Source organism: Corapipo altera, unplaced genomic scaffold (assembly GCF_003945725.1).
Source record: "Corapipo altera isolate COAL_440 unplaced genomic scaffold, ASM394572v1 1, whole genome shotgun sequence".
NCBI classification, from domain to species: Eukaryota; Metazoa; Chordata; class Aves; order Passeriformes; family Pipridae; genus Corapipo; species Corapipo altera.
Genome location: NW_020884873.1, coordinates 30,658,495 through 30,677,143, shown reverse-complemented (window position 1 = coordinate 30,677,143; position 18,649 = coordinate 30,658,495).

The window sequence follows — 18,649 nt, the reverse complement described above, 5'->3', positions numbered from 1 at the left end:
GAAGCCTAGCCATGATGATGGTGCTTAAAGGTGAGTTTTACCCAGTGGAAGAACATAAATTCTTGCCTGGTGGTACTTTGACAGAATTTAGCTTTTTGTAGTGCAGAAAGGTCTATGCAATTTTTGCATCCAACAGCAGTTATAATACTACTTCCTGTGCAACTTAATGTCAGGAAGCAGTCGGAGTGGGATTGCTACATGTAGAGGGACTGGGGTCCATCCAGGCAGCCCAGCTGGGGTCAACAGGGCCTCGGCTGGGCACAGGGCTGGGGTCCCAGGCTGAGCCTGCCCTGGCCTCCTTGGCCTGCAGACGGGGCTGCCCTGACAGGCTCCTTGTGGACAAACAGCCCTGTCAGTGCCCTCCAGGTCCTGACACAGGAACCAATGGATTGTCTCCAAAAAAAGTAAATTTCTCAAAAAATAAATACATTTTTTAACCACTAGATTTAACCACTGTCTCATTTGACTAGTGAAAACATTATATGATATGAGGTAATAATATTCTGAAGACACATGTTAAAGTTCAAATATTTGTGTTTATTCTAATAGGTTTGATTCACAAAAACTAAACAGAAACATTAGATTATATTGTTCCTAGAATGGCTTACAAGTGGATAGTTTTATTTACTAAGTATAGGACTGCCTTCAATTGCAGCAATTAGTTAAAATTTCTCTGGCTTTCTGGTCTAACAACTTTTATAAAGAGCAATGGAGTTGCAGTTTTCCTCTTAGAAAATACTGTATTTGTTCAGCTTGCAAAATATTGACTGTAATACTTTGAAATTCATTGACCTTTCCAAAACTCTTTTTTCCATGCTGAAAATGCAAATGTTGATGACACGCTATTAGAAGAAAACTTTATGCATCATATTTATAGCTAGCTACAGTAGGGTGTAACTATCTTAAGGATTAAGATCCCATACAAACACAGTAAATTAAAATGTAAAGTGGATTTGTGACTGCACATGATGGCAGTTATTTCTTCCACTTATTTACTAAAAAACAGTCAACAAATACACCAGTTCGCTTAATCTAATGCTCAATTAGCAAAACAGTACATGCATTGCCAGCCTCTCTGTAGGCAGATGTTAAGAAAAGGGAAGAAAGATATTCTGAACTCCAGCTTAGGCCTTGTCATTGAATAAGTCTTGTACAGATTTTGAGCTCTTTGGTGAAACAGGGCAAGTTTGTACAATCATGGACCATGAAATACGTGGCTACAGTTAACAGTCTCTTCAGGGGAGAGAAGTAATTTCCATATGAAATGACTGTTGTAAATTTAATGAATTTCCAAATAGTTGCAAGACAAGATAGAGCAATTTTATATTAGACTTAATCTTTAAGATGAAAGAGTCTTCTTGCAAATGCTTACTTTGACATTCTTTTTTAATCTTTAAAAGAGATATTGACTGGTGATAGGAAGATATTTATTTTGCTGCCATAGATCAACCAGTGAAGAGTGTGTCTTTACATTGTATAAAGATGTAAAACCTTCATGAAAAAACCCTGAATTTCCCAGGGGCAATTTTTTTTTAACAGAAATCTGATCCATGACTGTTCCTATTTATTTGACATTGTTTGCACTGCATTATAGATTCACTTTTCCCCTGCAGGCATCAAAATTTGATTAATTTTGAATTTCTACAAAAACATAGGCATTTATATGGAAATATGGAACTTTTTTCCTTTTATGGTAATAAATTATGATTGAGGGTTGCTAAAGATATTTTTGCAATTTTATAGTCAGTAGTTTACTGTGCTTTTATATGTAGATTTCCCTCCCCTTATGTTATAGTGGCGAATATGAAATACCCTTTCAGTGACATTTTTTCACATAGGCTTTTGAAACCCATTTTTTTTCTGGTCATGACTCAAGGAATTCTTCACACTTTCAATTTGAGTTGAAACCTCTTGGTTCTTCTTCGATGTATGCAAAGTTTGTCTATGTCTGCTGCCTCCCCATTATGCTTCTCTTCCAGTTCTGATATTAGGACAAAGAGCTGCAAAAAACTTGTTTTCTGCTTAAGAATGATACTTGAAAAATTAATGAGGAAACACTTCCTGCAATAAAATGTGTATGATCAGATCCTTGTTCTCATGGAAATTCTGTGCATGTTTAAGTCTGCCCAAGCTGCTGAACTACAGACTGGAAGGTTTTATTATCATTACTCATTGCATTTAAATAGATTGACTAAATTCAGATAAATATCTGAAAGTTTGCCTGCTAATCTGAGCTAAATAAGATTTCAAGTCTAGTGGGATTTGACCATTATTGCTAATTAGGTTTTTTTATTGTCACATTAAAAGGGACATGATGGAACTGTTTTGACAAACAACTTTTTAATTCCTTAGGTTGGTGTGATCCTGTGCATCACATCTGGGTGATGAAAATATTTTCTTTGGAAGAGCTTTCCTAAGGTTTTTGAAACATTATGGTATTGTCCAGATGGAGGAACTCAATTCTGAAATTTATTGCAATGTCATAATAGTAGCATGTAATATATGTAACATATTTATATATGTATTATATGTAATAGTAGCTTGTAATATATGTTGTTAAAGAGATTTGTCTTATGAAATCAGCAATCAAGTTATGATGTAAAATTCTTCTTCAGTTATGATACAGAGTATCACTGGTAATTATTTTCCATACAATACAAAGAAGATAAGTTCTTCTCCTTGTTTCCAGACAGAAAAGATAGAAGGTAATTGTAATGGTGTGCAAGCTACAGCACATAAAAGTAATACTAAACAAGTCATATTTTATGAGAGCATCATTACACTGATTTAAAGGTAAAGGAGCCTTTGAGAAACTAATAATTGGTAATTGTCAGGTATTTTTACTGACTAACTATCTACAAAACACATTGTAAAGACTTAGAAATATATTATATGATCTATAACCTCCTGAAAGATTGAGTATTTTGACATGTAAAGATAAAAAAGACAAAAGAAATTGCCTTCAGTTTTGTTTTATAGGGTAGATATGCAGGTTCATATTCTTATAGTCTCTAGGATCTCCTATATCTCCCAGCTCCCTCTTTTTGTTGGAATGGATGACCAGTTGAGCTACAATCAGGAAATGGTTAAAGGGAAGCTTCCATAACTTGACAAGTCCTCAGACATAGCTGGTATAAATAACAAGATCAGAGGACAAGTGGAAATTTTACTGTCATTTTACAAATATTTAGGCTCTTGTTCTACTGTGTAATCCACTAATCGACTTCATAAACCATAGGGAAGGTAGGTTTGGAAACTTTTCTGAATAAGAGCAGAATTTTCATGATCAATATCTGCATTGTTATCTGTGATGACAAATTAGTCTTTCTACAAAAAAGGAAAACAACTTGGATCTCCTAAAGAAATACCTTTGCCATTTACTCTCCAAGTGTGCATCAGGAAGGGTTTTCCAGTTGTGAATTCAAGCCTTGCACTGAAAAATGATGGAAATGTCAGTCCCTGCAGTTTTGCCAATGCAATTAGATAACTCCATTCCCATTTGCCAAAACATCACTAGATATTTGAGTTTTAGAGTTTTACAGTTTGCAGCAATGGAGCATTTTTAATAGGTTTATTCATTTCCACTGCAACAACAACAGCTGATCTACCTCTGCCACACTGGGCAGCAAGTGCCATTGTGGCAGTGGTCACAGAGTGAATGGACAATGAATCCTCACAGCAGTGGGCTGGCTCCATAAGTCAGAGAAGCCTTGCACAGTGGTGCAGTTTGCTATTCCTGTTGTATCTTGAAGTCTGTAGCCATTGATAAGTCCTTTTCCCCTGAGCCTCACACACTAAAACATGAAGAGATCCTAAAGAAAATTGCTTGTGAATCAGCACCTCCGGATGTGCTGCTTCCTTGCTATTCCTTTCTTTTCATTCTCTTCATTTCCCAGCTGCAGCTGGGAAAGAAAATGTAAATGTAACTGCTGCTGCTGCAAAAATTGCAGCCAAAACCTATTGATTAGTGCAGTAATTGCAAAGTTGCCACTGTCCAGATAAATATATCTATCTATGCTCAAATCTAAGCTCTACAGCCATGACAGATGGTTTTCCCCTCACTAGGGCTGCCATATTTTAGACTATGATTTTTCAGCAGGAAATAGCTAGCTGTGAGCCAGAACCTATATGCCAAGAATTCCTGGACAAATAATAGAGGCTCTCAAATTCCTGAACAATGAAACTTCCAGCTGGAAAAGACAAAGTATCATGGAAAACCTAGACATATGGTAACCTTAGCTCAGATGGTGGTTAGGAATATTAGAAAGACTCTGGCTACCCAGAAACAGATGGGCTGAAAGAGAGGAATGATGGGACTTTAGAATTTTTCCCCATATTCAAAATGTACTGACTTGTAGTTGGTTTTCAATAAATACAACATCATTTAATTGAGCATAAAGCCTGGAAACAACATAAATTAATTTGGGATACTATTTACAGTATTTAATGCTTAATATGGAAGAAATCTCACTGTGGAAAGTGATTATTTATTAGGTAGGATTTATCCCATCTGATGTTACTCATGTAAACATTACCTGTCTAGTCACAGCCGGTCCCTTTCTACTCAATATTCAGGGCAAAGGAAACTCCGTTAAGATTGAGGTCCACTCAGATTAGAGTGTCTGAAGTGTCTGAAACAAATCATGGAATGGAATAATTCTAATTGTTCTCAATTAAAGGTGTCCAGACAAATTTTTCTGGTTTTGACTGCTATGCTGTTCAGCTCAATGATCAAAGTACGTAGACATGTGCCAAACATAGCCTTCAATACTGATTAACTTTATGGTAGCAAAGACAAGAATTACCATACTCATATCATATGTTAACCCTGATTACCCTTTTGAATAACATCTAGATTTCAAGAGCTGAACAGAATAGGGAAAAATCTTTTGAATACAGGACAGCAATTAACTGTGTACAGAAAAATATTTTCCACCACTGGTGTGAAGTCAGCTTCTTTTAGGACTATCTTAGTGAAATAAGTGATGACTACACTTACACCATCTGTTGGACTGAGAAAGGGTTTGAACTATCATTGCATATATGGAAGTATGCAGGGAATCTAATTTTGTCAAATTATGCAATTTTCTTCTGTGTGTCTAAATCTGATGCTATATTTCTGTGATTATGATAAGAGCAGATAAGATTCCTTCCTGTAACATTATGCTTATCTTACCCATAATATTTTTAATTACCCTTCCCTTACCTAACCTTCCCTTCCCAAACCTTCCCTTTCCCTTTCCTTTCCCTTCCCAAATATTCCCTTCCCAAACCTTCCCCTCCCAAACCTTCCAATTGCCAATTTAGTACCTTTGGAAGAGAATTTCAGAACAAACCTTTCATATCTTTAATGAAAAGAGTGATAAAATTTCAAAACAGGATATTAGATAATTTTCTAGAACTCTGAGTTTCTTATTTTACAGTGATGAAACACTAATTAGACATGGTTATGTAAACTACTGTAAATTTTATTAATGAAAGCTTTCAGATTACTCTCTCTAGATGTCTTAATTACTGTCTAATTCTTTGCATATTTATATGTAAAGAAATTCTTCACCGACTGAAATTCTTCTTCTTAACTGACTGTTTGGCATGGACTTGTGTTAGTCTAAGGTTTAATCAAAAATCAAAATCTAAATATCTACAACTAACAGGATATCCAACACCTCCTTTTCTGTGCTAGAATTGGCTACAGAAAAGAAATTTCCTTTCCCCAATCTAAATGACTAGTATTGACTGACAAGTTGAAATTTCAGTACAATTGTTTGTCAAGGTCTAGAGTTAGCTTGAAATAGTTGAATAGCTGCATTTTCACTCAATAGTATGTTCCCGCAAAAACAGCACAATAGTTTAAATTACACTAGCTACTTCACTGCTAAACAACTTTGTTAAGTAACAGCCCTGTTTGCTAAAAAAATAGAAGAGACATAGCCATTTCTCGTGGTTAAATTTTTCAGCTTCCTTAACCTAGAAAAAGCTTCCAGCTTTCCCTAAGGACAGCTTCCACAAGCACTCATGCTTTGCCAATACACAACTTTGGAATGTACTAGAATTTGTAACAAGATCAATAAATTTGAATAACATGCTTAAATTAATATTTGTTTTTTGAACTTAATGTGTAGTCCAATAGCAGTCCACATGTACTTGTTGTTAACCGAAAGTATCAGTGCTCTTTAGAACTTACCAACACATAATTATTTCTTGTTGCATAACCTAATATGAATCCAAGGGATCTTGTATTTAAATTACTAGATCAACAGGAAAAAAAATTATTTTATTTTTAAGTGTTAGATGAGCTTATGGCTCCTGTGTGTTTTTCGTTTGGTACCTTGTGGCTATTTTCCTCCATGTTTTACCTGCTTATCCTGAGCACAAAATAACATTTATGAGAAGTTAAACTGCATTTTACAGCTATCATATCAAGATTGGGCTGAGAGGATGGAATTAAGAATCTTCTGTAAATATGGAGAATATCTCCTATATCCAAAATTTTCCATGAACTTTAACATAATTGTGCTTTTTACCTACATTTAGAAATCTCACTGGACATCTTTATATGTAGAACAAGAAATGAAATTTAGAAATTAAATACAACACATGGATGATACTGCATACAACTACTCGCAGAAAACCGGAGCAATGAATTTTCTAGATGTGAATTTCTCCAAATGGTTTTCCTTTTGAAAGTTTTTATGGCTACTTTGCCAGAGAATGGATGTTTAAATTAACTGCTTTACAATACTTCCAAGTTTTCTGGATCATTATTAATTATATTTCTAATATGTCTGACTTCTTGTCTAGGGAAAAACTCTCCAAGGCAGTATGCTGTCATGACTATTTTAATACACACTTTAAGCTTACCAATGACCCATAAACAAGGCTCCAAAAATTTTTTTCTCAAGTGCAAATTCAGAAATCGTATTCCAAATGTTTGACACAGAGCTGTGCAATCAAAGCATCTTTATAAACTCATTTCTCATAGCAAAATGTTGGGTTTTGAGTAATATATCATCAAATTTAACGTTCTATTTCTGAAGTTGTCTAACATTGTTGAACACCTAAGAATAAGAAAATAGCAAGTTTTGTAAGGACACTTATGTGACTAGAACGCAAACTGTGCTAATGGCATCACACAGTGGCACCTATTTCTACATAGTACGTGTTTAATTTTATCTTAACTGCAGTACAATATGGAGGAAATGAAGATCCCAAACTGATCATGCTTCACTGACCCAGGTACTGAGATCTATAAAAGCACAACTTTTTCTAAGACACTAGTTAATAACAATAGTACTGTTTAAGTGGTTTTGCTGTGAGTTTATATTTAGTTTGGCTCTGGATGTGAACTTGGTTCGCACTTCATCTCTTTAATACTCACTTGCCATTATGTCCAAATCCACCTTCTCTGACTGGCTAGTTATATGGTTTATATACACTAGTGCCTAATGTTGTGAATCAGCATCTCAAATTAACAGAAAAGCAGAGCCATGCTATAATGGTTCCCTTCTCCTATGGATCTTTCCCTATTATTATTACTAGCAGTATTTATTTAAGGTTGCATCAGTTTACCACGTGCCATACCAAGCTGCAGAGCGTAAATTGATTGCGAATATTAGATTTTGTCATTACAAGCAGGGATATTACTCTACAGACACTAGAAATTGTGTTTTCTAGCCAGTTTTTGTTCCAAATTCCTTTTAGTAAACATTAAAGCATATGGCAACCTAAGGTATGTATGTGCCTTTCCTGCATTTAAAAAATTCTCCAGGGAGAAAAAACAAATGCACCGCCTCATTTTGAAAACCAAAGTGGTAACTCTCAATGATGGCTTCAAATAAAAATTAATTTTTCAAGTTCCCTGTAGTTATGAGTGCAACCACTAGCCGTGATAGTATATAGTGCCTAATAACCAGTATGCCAGAAAACTGAGTTTTATAAAACTGTAATGTTTCTGCTAAAAGTATAAAACTTCTCCTAGAAAAACTGACAAGATACAGATTGGATGGGTGGTCTTCAAGACGGGTAGGAAACTCGCTGATAGGTCATGGTAGTCTATGTTCAGTGTCTTCATAAATAATCTGGATAACGGAATTGACAGCCCTATCACCCTATTTCCTGATGACATCAAACTGGGTTGTGATGTGCAAACAACAGAAGGGAGAGATATCTTAGAGAGAGACTGGACAGGCTGGAAGAGTGGGCTAACAAGAACAGGATGAGATAAACATAGACAAGTGCAAAGTCCTGCCTGTGAGACAAAATCACACTAGAATCTACACGGCTGGGGAGCAGCCTTGCTGAAAGGGACCTGGGGGTCCTGGTGAACAATAAGCTGAACACAAGTCAGCAGTGTGCTGCTGCAGCAATGAAGGTAAATGAGATCCTTGCCTGCATCCACAGGGACATTACTAGCTGACATGTAGATATGATCATCCCACTCTGCTCAGTGCTTGTCATGTTGGACCTGGACTACTGTGTCCAGTTCTGGTCCCCACAAATCAAGAACAATGTGAACAGAGAATAGAAACAGTCCAAAGGAGATTCAAGAACATGATCGAAGAATCTGTCCTCTGGGCAAAGATTGAAGGAGTTAGGTCTTTACTCTCTGGAAAAGGTCTTTACTCATGGAAAAGACAAGAAAAAAAGAGTACAAGTTGCATAGAATAGGAGTTTTATCTTGATATAGGAAAGAATTCATTTACTGTGAGAACAACCAGTCATTGGAAAAGTGTAGAGTCTCCATCATGGGAGGTTTTAAGATGCAATTGGACACTGTATACTTTTATCCAGAGACAGTTGCTTCCCAATATTTGTAGGAGATGAGTTTTTTAGAAATCATCTTTTTTTTTTTTAATCTTTTCTGTGGATATGAAGGTATATTCAGAAGTACAATGTGCAAGGCCTGAAAGCTATATTATCCCTGTACATTTTGATAATGTGTGTTACCTAAAGCCATCTTCTGACTTTATCCAGAAATACAAAATTATCTAATTCTGAGTTAACCTATTATTCATTCATGACAAACAACAGTATCACAAAGGCAAAACAGTCATACTGACAACTCCCACAGTTTCCACATATTTTTCAGAAGAACAACTGGAAATGCAACAAAGGGTCATGTATTGAAGAGTATCTTAGCATAGATAAAAACATCAGGCTGATCAAGTGTATCCTTAAACTTCTCAAAATTAAAACCCCAAGACCATATATATTAATTTATTTAAAAAATTAGACATGATAGACTGGCCAGTGATGTCAGAAATTTTACCTTTACATCCCACCTACAAGAGTCTGGATCCCTTTCCCCACCCACGACGTGAGGTGGCCCAGTTCTAGTTCCATTTCCATCTGAAGAACCATTGCGACGCCTTGAAGGAAGGGGAAAGAGAACTCCAGGGGTTTCTTCAGGGGTCTCTTCTGGTCCTGAGCCTGGAGGGGAGAGGTGCTCCCCCTTCCCCCCCTGCACGTGGCCCCATGGCCGGCATGGAGACAGGACACCGGGTGTGGAGAGGAGGCAAGAGAGAGTTTATTGTGGGGGATGTTACATTTATAGGGTTTAGGAGGATTCACAGAGTAACCAATTAGAAGTCTCAAGGGGCTTACAGGAACACCCAATCACAGGAAGGGGTTAACAAAGGCCAATGGGAAACACCTCAGGACACCTTCCCAGGACATTCCTGAGATAACACTACCGTGGGGGGTGTTGGGAAGAAGGGGCAATGACTCTGCAAAAAGGTAAAAGCCATTTTAAAACCTGTTTAAACCACAGTTTTCCCATATAATGCAGGTTTAGCGCTACACAAGAGAATTTTGCTATTTTCATACAAATAACTCACAATACATTGTTTCTCTTAAAAAGAATATTTTCCGAGTCTTTAATGTTAGTACAAGGGGTCTCACAATTTTTCAGACTTTCCTGAGACAACACTGGAAGTACCCTAAGACACTAAACACATGGAAACACAAAACAGTTTTGCTGATAAACATCGAAGTGATTTTGAGAGGACTCAGTATAGATATTACAGTATAGACATAGTATAGATACTGTGTTTTCTTTGCAGTAGTGAAGACAAAGGAAAGTTACTCATTGGCTTGACTTACAGATACGTGATAGAACTCTTACTGTACTGAATGCAGCTTGCAAATATTAACCAAAGGCCAGACCATGCATCTAATGTTAAATCTTTTTTATCTGTACCTTAATTATTATTAATCTTCTGGTTTTGTGCCATAAGAAGATAACATTCATGCAGATGGTTTTTCACAGTTAACAACTATGGAGCTAGGTCTGTGAATACTTCAAGGTCTTAAGGAAATACTTTCAGGATGAAAATTCTTGAAAAATAAATTTTTACTCTGTTTATTACTTGTTTGAAGTAAAAATTGTTAATGTCCAATGGCTTTTTTTTATTCTTTCAGTTTTTTTATTTATTATTGCTCTTTTACTCTATTTACCCTGAGAATCCCTCATTAACACCATGCTATTCACAGAGTACAGTGTTAGTCAGCTGGACTAATGAAATCCTAATGAAGTAATTGTAAGTTATTTGTTTAGACTGACTGTGACCAGGATCAGCAAAATTTGCACCTAAGTTATCTCACAAGACTCATTCAGGAAATCTGTGGCACAGTTCAGGACAGACTGTGAAAGCTGCTAACCTCACAGAATTGTCCCTTGAGTGTAGCCCTGCCAGAGTATACAGCCAGAGGGGTCAAGCTATATCACTTTTTAGTAATTAACTTTTGAATAGAGCTTTGGAAATACAAACTGCTTCTCAAGTGCTATAATTACCATTTCCCTATATAGCAGCATAATTTAGTTGCAAAGCATGAAGTAAGGAAGTAATATTGACCCAACATTTAGCACTTGGTTATAGAAATTATTACTGGAGACTATAAAACAAATTGGATTTCAGGTTAAGCCTGCTGGTTTATTGTGTATTTTTCAAAGTTTGATCATCTCTTGATTGCAGACTGAGAAATCTTTATATCACCTCCAGCAAAGAGACAAACCATGTTTATCAAGTTCAGTGATTGTTACAAATGAACATGTTGCTCAGCAACTAGATATCAAAGCCAGATGAGTGGACTTGTGATGGTAACTTTTACTTTAAATTTTCTATATTATGTTCAAAGTGCTTCTCCTGTGAGTTTGCTCTTCAGTGTGGCATGTTATCCCTTATTTTCCACCTTTTTTGAGCACCTTCTACTGCACTGCTCCATCTTTTATGCATGGAAGAGATACAAGATGACTATCTGAGAAAAATCATGTGGTCACTGAATTCTCAAGTTGGGATGTTCCGTAATTACCTTAATTGCTGTGGTAACTGGAAGTAAGGACACCCAAAGATTCTGAAGAGAATTCTTGGAGGCCAGCGTGTTAGGAGGGTTCCGCAAAGTTCCCTTTGGTAAACTGCCCATGAATGTCCAAATAAATCTCCATGGGGTGCTATTGAGGAGACGGAGCTTCAGGCAGCTGAGGGAGCCTACCATCTTTTTTTTTCTTCTACGAAGTCTGGATGATAGAATTGCTATATAAGGCATACTATTCCTCCCATCTTCTTCAGCGTTGCTTTATACTGTGTGGTTTGCCTTAGTAATAATTTGAGTCACTGCATGGCTACATCTCCCCCAGCAGTTGTCACAGACTTTATATATCTTCATATTCCCTTTTATGACCCACATAAAAAAATAAATATTGCAATGAAGTGTTTCTTTATAATAAGATGTTAATTAACTTCTGTAATATTTGGAGCTTCTAAAGATCCTCATGATTTCTAAGACAGTTACTCTTTCAGAGACATCACTGATGCTGACAATCTGTGGATAAACTTTTAAAGTAGCTCTGTAAGTCACCAAGACCACTTGCCTGACTAATGACTCCCTAACAACATGCTGTTCATCCACAAATTCACAGTAATTGGAGATGCCCATTTTCAAATAGAGAAAGGTTGCTTTCTTTTACAAAGAATAAAGAACTTACTTCACCCAAGGGAAACATCATCTCCTTCAAGCTATTGTTTTTTGTGCTGTCTAAAGGCTTCTTAGTCCTACTGCTTTCCATTTTGATTTAAGAATAAAGTATGTATTTCCACACACATACAGAATCACAGAACATGTACAACTCTCAGTTTCTTCCAAAATATATGGTTTACAATGTGAAATCTACCTCAGAGCACACTAGTACAAAAAGAATGAAAAAAATCAGCAAACTGCTGATGTAGTAGAGAGTGGTGTGATATCATTCTCTCTGTGGTTTCCCTGCCCTCGTATTCAGATGCTGGCTCACTGGCTTGAATGAACACAGGAGTTTTCTATTTGATGTGTCCTTTTGGTGTTTCCCTTACTTATCCTTAAAATACTTTTTAGTCTATCCTCATTTTTTGCTTCATATATATTTTTATATTTCACCACAGCTCTCAGGAACGTCTCAAGTTTTACTAATAGTGAGTCATGGCTTGTTTCACTGAGTGCTTCTCCCAGCTGATCAATTTGAAAAAAATAACATGGAGTGCTAGGGAAAAGATTACCTTTTCTGTGTTTGTTGACTCTGAAAAGGGGAGGAAAGGGAGACCTTTTAACGTCTTTTAATAAAAAATAACAATGTCTTTTAATTATAATAAACTCAGCACAATGGAATGTATTGTTCTACTAATTTTATGTTAAGGCAAAGGGAAAGTTTGATAGTAACAGCATCCTAAGCAAAGGACAGTGTTATCAGACACATAATCAAAAACGGTCGCCCCCATACAAGACGCAAAATATCTAAACTCCAGTCTCAGGTTTTGGTTATAAAGAGAGTGCTGATTCTGAAGCAATAAGTGCAAGAAAAAAAAATGGTGTAGCACCTATTCTATGGCATAACAAGACTTAAAATAATTTAATAAAATCTTACTGATTGTTTCATTTTATTTTGGTTATGTATAAGGACTATATCAATATGAAATCACCCTGTTATAGGTATAATCATGGAATAAGGTTAATTCCTGACCGAAAGAATTTAAATCCAAATTTTCAAGATTAGAAAATATTTTGATATTCAAGGAAAAACTGTAGCCCAGATTAAGAATAAACAGAATGCAAAAAAAAAAAAAATTATAGAGGTTACACTCTTTTGGGTTTTGTAGGTAAACAGTAGATGGGAGTGATTTTATAAGGATGTATACTACCTCAATTTAGAGGTATGGAAGAAATTTTTTTGGACGGGTGTGTTGGGTCTGGCTGAGCTGGAGTTCATTTCCCCTCACAGGAGTAGCCCTCACAGTGCTGTGCTTTGCACTAGCAGCTAGAAGGGTATTGATAACACACCAATGTTTTGGTTACTGCTGAGCACAGCATGAACACTGTAACATTCCTTCCTTAATTGACGGCAAGATCCTGGGAGGGGACACAAGTAGGCCCAAACTGACCAAAGGGTTATTCCGTACTGTATGACATCAGCTCAGATATAAAAGCTAAGGCACAGAGCAGGAGGGTGGGCATTCACTGTCTGATGGCTGCCTGCTGAGAAACTGTCACACGTACTGAAGCCCCGCTTCTCGGGAGTAGCCGACCATCGCTGCTCATGGGAAGTAGAGAATAAACCCTGCTATCCTTTACTTCTGCACGCGCAAGCTTCGCTTTGCTTTTTTTGCTTTAAATAAACTGTCTTATCCCAACCCACTAATTGTTTTCTTTTTTTTTTCCCCCACCTTATTCTCTCTCCTGTCCCTCTGGGAAGGGGAGTGATAGAGCGGCTGGGTGGGCACCTGGCCTCCAGCCAAGGTCAACCCACCACAACGGGATATGGAAAATCAAAAAAAGTAGGGAGAGAAGGGCAAGTAGGAATAGGGCAGAGGGGGCTGTTAAATATTTTACTGTATATGTTCACTTGAATCCTGCTCATATCGAGCCATACAAAGGAGATAAGAAAGAAAAATTAGTGCTGTACTATTGTCACTGGAATGACATAAAAGCTGAAATACTCCCTGTTTTTTGTGTGAATATGTACTGTTCTTATTCCATGAACTAAAGGTCCATTGCTACATTTTAGGAGTAGTTTTAGCTGCTTGGAGTACTTCCTAGAACATTTTTTATGTGCTATGAGTTTTTCAATCTAGAAGACTGGTTTAAGAAAAAAACACCACTGAGAATATTACTAAAATATATTTATGTTGGTAAAAGTGTTATGTTATAAATATTTAAAAGAAAATCTGAAACAACAGTTAATGAAAAACCATTATGTAAACATTTAGATGAAGTTTGAATTAAATCTCCTCTACCGTGAACTTTTCCTGTTCTACTGTTTTATTGGATATCAGCATTATTTTGCCCTAATTAAGTCCTGAGGAGTGCCATTTTGAAAAGAAATTATAGAGGTTGGGTGAAGAATTGATTTAGAGCAGCCCTGCAGGGAAGGACTTGGGGGTGATGGCTGATGAAAAACTCATCATGAGCTGGCAATGTGCACTCGCAGCCCAGAAAGCCAATTGAGACCCAGGCTGCATCAAAAGGAGCACAGTCAGCAGGTCAAGGAAGGTGATTCTGCTCCTCTGCTCTGCTCTTGTGAGACTCCACTTGGAGTATTGCATTTGGTTCAGCATAAGAAGGACATGGAACTGTTGGAGCAAGCCCAGAGAGGGGCAAGAAGTTTGCAAAAGGACTGGAGCACCTCCTCTATGAAGACAGGCTGAGAGAGTTGGGGCTATTCAGCCTGGAGAAGAGAAGGTTGCACAGAGACCTCATAGCAACTTTCCAGTATCTGAAGGAGGCCTATGAGGAAGCCAAAAAGGAACTCTTCATCAGGAACTGTAGTGATAGAACAAGGGAGAATGGCTTCAAACCAAAAAAGAATAGGTTTAAATAAGATATTAGGAAGAAATTCTTTACTGTGAAGGTGGTGAGACACTGAAATGGAACAAGTAGCCCAGAGAAGTTGGGGATGCCCTAACTCTGGCAGTGTTCAAGGCCAGGTTGGATCAAGCATTGAGCAGTCTGGTCTAGTGGACAGTGTCCCTTCCCATGGCAGAGGGGCTGGAACTAGATGATCCTTAAGGTCCCTTCTAACCCAAACCATTCTATGATTCATTCAACCTTCCTTGTTGTAGGAGGTTTTATCAGCAAACTGGTGTTTGCTGATAATATCATGTACTCAGATTAAATGATGAAGTATATCAAACTGTAGGATGTTTCTGAAAATGTTGCTAATCTGCACAAAAGGTAGAGATATTCTTTTGATTCCAGAGGTATAATGTGAAATTGTGGAATCCTGTAGAATAAATTTAAACTGAGTATAAATACATATATGTAAAGTAATGTTCGGAAATATGGGGGTTAAAGGTGCAGGTGAACAAGGTTAAATTCAATGACAGAATAGTCACTCCCAAACAGCATACCATCATCAACTTGCAAAATACTGTTTGATTGTTTGATTGCAGGCTTCATATCTATGCATATAAAATAAATATATAAATGCATACATCTCTCTCTCTTTCTCTCTCTCTCCCCACAAAAAAAAATTAATGTGAAGCTCCTGAAGAGACTCAGTCCTTTGATCTGAGGAACTGCCCTGTAGGAAATGCTAACAGGATTGCACATAACTCAAATGGTGCAACAATCTTGATCAGTTTATTCCTGGGTTTAGAGGTAGAAACCAGTGTTTATAAATAAGAACTGGCTAGCAAATGCTCCCCATCCTTCTCCCCATCATAACCCAAACCTCCCTTCGTCTTTTTTCATATGTAAATAGAAGACTTTATTCTAAGGAAAAAAGTCACTCAAAAGTAATTGTTATTGCTATGCCAATCATACTAATATCAGTGACAACATTTTGGTGAATATTCAAATGAACATCAAAATGACCATGCTGTGTCTATCTAGAAGAAAATGATCTCATGCTATTTTTCTGAACAGCACAACAGGGCTGGAAGCCAGAAGCCAACTACTGTCCCAATTAAGATGTCTAAGATTTTAATGTTGATAATTTTTTATTAGGAATTCTAAAAAATATGCTGAAAAAAACTGTCTGTGAGAAAAAGAAAGTACTGCAATTAAATAGCAGTTCACAAAGGAGATTGCAATTGTTGAGGCTGCAAGGATGCAAGAGAAGTCTTGGCAATATTCTCACTGCAGTGATTGCAGTTAATGTAGGAGAGGGCAACAGTGGCAAAGTACATAGCAAGTTAACAATATAAGAAGAATAGTAAAGTAATACATGTCACATTCCATGGCAATAAAGACTGACATTCTTGAAGTTTCCCTTTCTGAGACTTGCAGCTGAGCACATGCACACCCACTGTAGATTCATAGATCTCATGTAATTTTAATATGATTACATCTTATATTATGCCTATATGCAGTTTTTTACTCCTCTTTCATGGTTCATTATAGCTGAACTTCAGGGCTTAATAGTACATTTGCAGACAGTTTCAAATGCCTACGTGATTCCCTCTAAACTTGAAACAGCTAGGCTTTTCTCTGCAGAAAGAACATAACCTTTACTATTTCCAGTTTTATTGTGACTATAAAGTTAATTTCATTTAATGAAATTTTACAGCTAGAGTTATTCACCATGATTACTGCCATGTGGCTTTACTTTCAGCATTTTACCCTGCCTTGCTCCTGTCTCTTTAATAGAGAGCTCCTGTTTTGATAGACTGCTAATACAGTCTAATGATGAGAGAGGAAGGGACCTTTGGAAAGATTTCGCCATCGGTATGCAGACTGCACCTCTCATAGTGTTTACTGCTTTTATAAGTGACAATAATCTTTCTCACATTTACTGTGCCAGTAGTGAAGCCTTTGTTAACACCTCACCTTCTTTATAGACTTGATAGAAGCAGATGCTCCATCTGCTTAAATATTTGAAAAGTTACTATTAAACTAACATTTATAAACATGCTCATGAGTACATCTGGAAAGAATACTGTGGATGCAACATTGTCACACATTACTATAATAAAGCATATAATAGTCCTTACTTCTGTATTATTATTTTCCTTATTGAAAGCTGGATTCTTGAGAAGAAAATGGCTAAATTTGGGTTAATTTGGGTAAAATGTGAGCCTTTGTAACCTCTGTCACAGTAATCTGTTTTATATCACATCCAAGCCCTGATTGAACCTATGATACACTTAAGTGGTAGGCTCCTAGTCCCCTTGATTATTTGGCTATGTGGGCTAAACTCTGAGCTACTGGAGGAGTAAAGCACTATGGTGTTGCATCTTCAAGGCAAAAAGACAAAAGGCTCCTTGTCTTTTTTGGGAGGTTGGGGTGTCAGCTAGACACCTTTAAAAGAATGTTGCATTTAGTCCACTCTAAGATAAAGTTAGTGGTTGCAAAAGTGGTGTTTCTACACATCTCTATGATTTTGTATGAAAGCACTAGTACTTACTTTATCAGGAACAAAACCTGCTGGTATATACTGATCCATTCTTGGACATCTGACTTGTCCCATGGTTTCATTTAAGCCTCACCAGACCCAAGAGATATATGTCACACCGTTAATCCTGGACATTTGCAATGGTCTGTTGTGTTTAGCCTGGCAGGCAGCTAAACACCACACAGCTGTTCACTCACCGTCTCCCAGTGAGATGAGGGAGAGAATCAGAAAAAAAAGTAAAATTCTTGGGTTAAGATAAATACAATTTAATAGGACAAAAAATAAAGGTAAAATAATAATAAAGGTAAAAGAATAAACAAAACAAGTGGTGCACAATGCAACTGTTCACCACCCTCTGATGACAGATGCACAACCAGCCCCAAACAGCAGACTGCTACCCCCCAGTCAACTCCTCACATTTTCATTGTTTAGCATAACACCGTACTAAATGGAATATCCCTTTGGTCAGTGATGCTTAGTTGTCCTTGCTGTGTCTCCTCACAGTTTCTTGTGCACCGCCAGCCTCCTCACTGGCAGGGCAGTATGAGAAGTCCTTGACTTAGTGTAAGCACTGCTCAGCAACAAGTAAAATATCAGTATGTTATCAACATAGCTTTCATACTAAATACAAAACACAGCACTATATCAGCTGCTAGGAAGAAAACTAACTATTCTAGGCAAACCCAGGATATTGCCCTTGAGACTTCACAAAGCTCTTCTCAGTATGTCATACTACTGCTCAACCTCTTGACTTTCATAGAAATATGAAATCTTTTCAGTTGGAAAAGAACTTTAAGATCATTGGCACAACTGTTAATCAAGCACTGCCAAGTTCACCACTAAAACATGTGCATGAGCACCACAACATTTAAATAACTCCAAGGATGGTGACTCAACCACTTCTCTGGGCAACCTGTTTCAACTTGAACCTTTACTCCAAATAGACCTGAGTGTCTCTCACTCAGGAGTGCTCAAGGAAAGCTCACAGAGGTTTAGGAACAAAATCTATTTCAGCACTGCTCTCTGAATAACATGTGTAAGAAAAAGGAAACCCTTCCAGAACATGGAAAAATTTAGGAAATAAAGGAAGTGATAAAGATAAAACTGTGGGGTGTTGGGTTTTTTTCCCCTTAGAAAGTAATAAAATAAACTCGAATTATTAGACATTTTTTATGATTTTCCCTCACCTCAAGTCTGAAAATGTTGCTGATCTGGCTTTTTCTTGTCTAGTTGGGCACCGTCTTGCATGTTAGTTCAGTTGCAGAAGGTGGTAGAAGAATGAGAACATGT